This window comes from Eucalyptus grandis, chromosome 7 (assembly GCF_016545825.1).
Source record: "Eucalyptus grandis isolate ANBG69807.140 chromosome 7, ASM1654582v1, whole genome shotgun sequence".
Classification (NCBI taxonomy): Eukaryota; Viridiplantae; Streptophyta; class Magnoliopsida; order Myrtales; family Myrtaceae; genus Eucalyptus; species Eucalyptus grandis.
The window spans coordinates 5,081,801-5,088,523 of NC_052618.1; the positions used below are offsets into that span (position 1 = coordinate 5,081,801).

The 6,723-nt window shown below is 39.1% G+C and overlaps 2 pseudogenes; both read right to left on the minus strand.

Moving 5' to 3' along the window:
- On the minus strand, positions 1-740 carry LOC104434423 (annotated as a pseudogene).
- A 241-nt stretch (positions 741-981) lies between these two features.
- LOC120295769 lies at positions 982-2,045 on the minus strand (annotated as a pseudogene).
- Positions 2,046-6,723: the final 4,678 nt, after the last annotated feature.

The following is a 6,723-nucleotide window of genomic DNA, read 5'->3' on the forward strand; positions in this document are numbered from 1 at the left end:
TTACAAGGCATCAACACTTCCTTTTAGCATTTGCACAACTTGGGTCATACATGGTCGAGCTCTCGGATTGATTTGAATGCACTATAAGCCAGTTATAATAATCTTCTTCACGATCACTTCGTCCTCCTCATTTGTGATCTCGAGTAGTCCAAGCTCTTCTTGGAGCTCTAGGCGTACCCAATGAGGGAAGTATGCTTCGATGGTTTGATCTACTGTGACTTTGATACTTTTTCTCATATTGGCCGTCTCCAGAACCATCATATCATAGCTGTAAATATCTGATTTGTGAGAAACCCCTTCAATGTTCCTCATGATTAGTTCTAGAGCAATGTATCCAATGATGCCCAATTCTCTCTTCTCTTGGGCATATTTTGCCAAGACCAAAATCGGAAATCTTGGGATAATAGTTTGCGTTAAGGAGAATGTTATGAGGCTTTATGTCGAAGTGCAAGATCCTCATTTTGCATGTACTCTAGCCCATAGGCTATTCTTAGCAAAATCTTATACAATGTGTCCCAACTCAATTGTTATTCTACCTCCAAAGTGCTACTCCCATCGAATATGAACTTCTCAAGTGATCCATTGGGCATGAACTCATGAACCAAAGCCTCTTTGCTTCCTTCAAAACAAAACCCCTCCAAGCTGACAACATTGACATGAGAAGCGTTGCTTATGCTCACGACTTCATTGAAAAAATCTTTTACATCGCCTTTCAGCGTCTTTAGCAGCTTCACCGCCATAGGTTGACTATTTCAAATTAGGCCAATCCGATTCAAGAGTTCATGTGAATTGGATTCACTTGAACGAAGGTCATTCGATAAAATTTGTTGAACATGTCATCTATTTTGCATGATATTAATCCTATTTGGAAAAATGACAAACTCTATTGATAATATGAATTAACGCATTTTTCTCTTTCTTTTTTTGTATCATACTTATAGTGATTTAATCTAGACATTTAATCACAAATATGTGAAAAGCTCAATAGTCATTAATACTTTCACAATTGTTTTCAAATACTCTATTATGATATAATTGACACTGAATAACCCCAACTCGAGTCATTACTCTCTTGCAGAGACGAAGTTTCACATGGACAAGTCTCGAGTGATCTTGAGGTGATAACAATGATGGTTCAAGAGGAATTTGCAAGGTCTCAATACTTTATTTTAGCATCTCCACAACTTGAGTCATTGTTGGTTGAGCTGTGGATCCATCTAAATGCACCATAAGCCTATTACAATCATCTTCTTTGCAATTCCTTCATCCTCCTCATTCGTGATCCCATCCAGTTCGAGCTCTTCTTAGAGCTCCAAGCTTCGGCGGACCCAATGAGGAAAGTATGTTTCACTAGTATGATCTACCATGACTTCGATGTAATTCCTCCTACCAACCATCTCCAAAATCATCATGCTGTAGTTATAGACATCCAATTTATGAGAAACCCCTCTGATGTTCCTTATGATTAGTTTTGGAGCAATTTATCCAGCAGCGCCCCTAGCATTGACATGATGCTCTCTTCTCTTGAGCATATTTTGGCAAGACCAAAGTTGGAAATCTTGGGATAATAATTTTCATCAAGAAGAATGTTGTGAGGCTTTATGTCACAATGCAAGATCCTCATGTTGCATCCTCTATGCAATAATCTAGCTCGTGAGCCATGTCGAGTGAATTATGGTAGAATGTGTCCCAACTTAATGGTCAATCTACCTCCAAAGTGCTACTCTTGTTGAATATGAACTTTTTGAGCATTCCATTGGGCATGAACTCATAAACCAATGCTCTTTTACTTCCTTCAAAATAGACCCTAGGGGGCCAACAACATTGACATGAGAAGTCCTGCTTATGCTCGCAACTTCATTTAAAAATTCTTATGCATCGCCTTTCAATTTCTTTAGCAACTTCACCACCACTAGTTGACCATCTTGAAGCTAGCCCTTGAACATGCAGCCATAACCTCCCTGGCTTAACTTTTCTTTGAAAGAATTAATCATCCTCTTGATGTCTTTATAGGTGTATCTTTTTGAAGAGACCAGTTCCTCCATTTACACTTCGCCATCAAAGTGTTTGCTTCTCTGCTTCATCAAAGCCACAATAATTCTGATTATTGGTTTCTTCCACAAGTGAAGCATCACAATAAGGGTAACCCCAATTTTAGCTCCCGATGCAACCATTCCTGAAAAAACGAAGAATATTTTTGAATAGCAATCTCACTTCATCACTTTATCATGGCTTCTAGAATATTTCAGAAACATTGATTCCATTGAGCAATGAGGGAAGCTTACTGTCAAATAAATCGGAACAAATTGCAGCCAAGAATGTACAGAAGTGGAAGAGGAAGTCTTGAAATAATCATCTATCCAATTTTCAGTCCAACCGTTTTTCCCCTGAAACTGTAGTCATCAAAAGTGATTAACGTGTCAAAGAATTGCAAACTGATAATTTCAAAGTGTCTAAGAGATATGAACATCAGGGCACATCATGAGGTTATAGTTCATTCAGTTTTAAGAAAGAAAACACGCCACAATGGAGTGAAACTAAGGCAAAGAAATTGGAAGAACTTAAGGACAGTACTTACATATAATTAGCAAACTATAGCAGAAAGATAGAAACATCAAAATATATGAGGTTTCGATAAGTTATCTTGGGACCCGAAAGATCGGAGAGTTATGTTTGCAGTGGTAGGTGAGACCGCAGTCTAAGCTAAGGCAAAGAAATTGGAACTTAAGGACATCACTTGCCGCACGTAGAAATTACCGATCAATAACAGGAAAAACATCTATTTTAGTATTTTTTTCTCCACTATCATCATGAACAAAAATTTCATTGATAGTGTAGAGGCTTAATTATTGGTGCTGTTCACCTATATCAATTTTGTAAATATATTCAATCACACGATTGAAAAGATTTTTAGCATCACTTGTGGAGACGTAGTTTTTCTTTTGATTTGGATAGAACCCCAAGAAATAAACAAGTAATTTTAGGCCAACATTTACAAAATTTTACAGTAAATGGGGAGCATCGACACTCAATGTATTTAAACCATTGGATCTTGCGGATCGTAGATACCGACCCAAAAGATCTAACAATTAAAGCATAAAAATTCCTAGAGTATGAATGATAAAGTTTTAAACTTGGAGTCTAAGAGCACGCATGATAACAATTCTATTTCTGACCAGAACTATTTTTTTGTTTTTAGAACGGATTTGAAACAAAAATACTTTTAATAATGTAATCTCATTTTTTTATTTATGGAATAAATTTTTGGTCCCAAAATAGGTTTAAAACAAAAATGAGATGTAAAAATTTTCTAATTTTCTATTTTTGAAATAGAAATGAAAAATAAAAACTCTTCCATCGCTCGCCCTTGCTATTAGCGGCCTGCCAATCACTATCCGTCATCCGCTGCCAATACTTGAGAGGAGAAATTTTATATTGTTATCAAACGAATTTCTCTTCCAAAAATAGAAATTTTGTGTCATTAACAAACCCGTATTTTTTCTCAGAAACTCGTCTAGAGAATATAAATAAATAAAAAATCTTTCTGGAACAAAACGTCCATCGTTACCGTCCCAAACCATGACATGATGGATGTCATGGGGAGGGTGATTGCACTTCATTAGAGGGAAGGATATGTATGGTCAGCAACGAGGCTGTCAGGCTTTAGGGGTATGAGCCCGTCATTTTCCACACAACAAGCCAAGGGAAGGGTATGCTCAGCAATTCCTCTCGTTTAACAACTTTAGCCAATTCATAACCACCTATAATGGGTTTGAAGGAGAAGAGTTTGTTGTGATATACGGAAAAACGTGTTCGTGGAACACAACGTGACGAGAAGTGTAAACACATTTGATTTGGAGTTCGAAACGTTTTCTCCAACTTTGCCAGGTCATCTTGGAACTGATTTGACTGATGATATTTGATATATCATCAGCCCAAAAAAGCAACTTGGTTAAAATCAGTGGATCCCAAAAGCCCTTGACTCCTTGGCCAAGCCGGATTTGGCCCATATCTCGTGATTTAAAGGATGATGACTCACATTGGCTCTTTAGCTCGGAAGCAATAACCAGAGATTGCCATCTTTTCATGGCAGAAATTGCTAAGGTCCAGATATTGCTGAAGCCTCAGTTATTCATTTAAAAGCCAATTCCTCCACAGGAAAACGATCTAACCAAAGTAACATCAACAAATAAGAGAAAAGACATCCTTATGAAAAGAAACCACCACTTTTCCATAAAGTTTATTCTAAATTGTGACCAATTGATAGAGCCTACTTTTGAAATTGCACCCAAAAAAAAAAAATTATCACTTCCATTTGGCGCATATAGTCCTTACTAGAAAATTACTTTAGCCCGGGTGTTAAAGTATCTTACATCACTTGTCTACAGAATTTTGTATTCCCTTTACATACATGTGATCTTTATTCACTTATAAATTTACGTTTTTGGATTAATTTTGAACACGCTATTAGAGTCAAGTTCTTCCTAGATTTTTTTTAAGTGTGCCACCCCTGTGAGTCAAATTCCATGTGTGGCTTCTAATCTTATTTATACTCAAAATGTCACGCCCCGACCTTCTCGGGACACGCCCATCCTTCTCCTGGTCGATTTTAAAGTGCGATATCCCAGGACTAAATATCGCCGACCCTTTCTTTATTAAGCACATGCGGAAGCAGTTATAAATCCCCAGACAATAAAACAATGAGATAGAAAGCAAGCCATATTTTTTTTTTCTTTTTGAAATTCACAACCACATCTTTATTAACAACACAACTCATAGTATATTTACAATACTATTCACAGTGTACTTGTCTCACACCTATCTACACTAAGACAGGGTTTACAAAAGGGATGGGATCTCAATCCACATCCAGGTTATACTCAAGATCCCTCTCTAGATCATCTTCTTCTTCAAAAGTCTTTCTCCCCTTCAGGTTCCTCCTCCTCAGCTTCTTCTCAGGGTCCTGAAATGGTTATTCAATAACCAATGAGACCACGTCTCAGCAAGTTCTGCCCCTTAAGACTCAATTAGTAAACCAATACACTTCTCGGTTGCCTAAGCATAGCATAAGTCAGATGACTTACCTTGGCCTCAAATTCCATCTACATATTAGTACAGTTCAATAGGTACTCAAACAATCACATCACCGATCGAAGCATCGATGAAATCGACCTAGTCAATTTCATGTCAATCGGACCATTTCTAGGTCATTTATCCCACACCAAGCAATTCCTTAGATTTAGTGGCTTTACGGTCCCACTCGACCCTCTCAAGATTCAATTTAGGAATAAATCTTAAATTCACTCCTAAATTACTTTAGCACCAAATAAAGCTCAAATATATAAACAGACTGCACCATGACAATCAGCACGAAATTCCGGTCACCGACTATCCCGGATGAATTTTCGGAAAAGTAAATAATTAAATAATAAATTTCGAAAATGTAAATAAATAATTATTTAAAAAATCCAATTTAGGCCCGTAATGCCGAATTGGATGCCGAAACGAGCCCAGAAAATTACCGAGACTCATTCAATAATTAACATGGCATGCCTATTTGCTAATGTCTATTTCTAACCACCTAACATGCATCATTAAGTCTCTAATTTAATTTATCTAAATTAATCTAACCACCTAATTGCATTTAATTAAATTTAACCAACCCTAAGTATAATTAGCAAACTAAGAAAGCATTAGTGAGTAAAACTCACTTACACTAAATGAAGGCCGGGACACCGAGACGACGACGCAATGGCGGCCGAACTTGGGCCAGGCCAAGAACTTTGCAAGCCCGAAGAAACTTTGGACTTCAAGATTGGGCTGACTTCTTTAATCACTTGGGCTTGAAAATACTGAATTGTGGGCTGCTTGCTGGGCCAGAATTAAACTGAAAATGGGCTCTCTCTTTGGGCTAAAATAAGCCAAATTGCTAGGCTTCAATTCTAATTGATGATGGGCTGAGTTTCCTTGGGCTGATGGGCCAACCAAGAGGCAACAAAAGCTGCCGATGGGCCTCGGACTGCAAGGCCAATGTTGCTGAAATCTACGACACTTTGGACTCCACGAGCTGAGTTGGGCCGAATGTTGGGCCCAGGGAAGCTCGAGCGTGAAGATGGAAGAAACGGAAGCAACTTGCGTCTCTGTGGTGTCTCGGACGTGTGGAGGGAGAGATCTCTCGGTGGAGCTGGCCACGTGGATGAAGAGGGAGCAGCTTTAGTCTTCAATTCGGTGGAGTGTTGACCGTGGGAGCTGCAGCTTGGACACGTGGCTGCTGCGGGATTTCAGTGGAGAAGCAAAATCAAGATGGCACAGCTTCGGCGTCGTTGGCAGCTTGCGAGAAGACACGGAGCAGCAATCCGTTGGATGTGTGGCGAGCTGGGAATTTCGGTGTTGCAGCTGGCAGAACACCGAAATTGCAGTGGTCTAAGACGAGGGGAGGGCTTCAATCGAGTGTTGACAGAGTAGGGTTGAAGGCGCGCAAACCGGTGAAGCTGAAATCAAATTGCTGCCGACAAAGCCTAGTGGAGGATGCGGCTTTGATATTCGGTGCAGCTATTCTTCGGTCCAATCTTCAATGGACTCCTCTGGGCATGCAAGGATGTGAAGATGGCCGTGTGGATGAAGGACAACACATCAATGAGTCAACAACTCAGCTTTGTTGGACTCTTTTGTGGACCGAATTTGGCAGAGAAATGAAGCTCCATGGATGAAGATGGAGTCCTC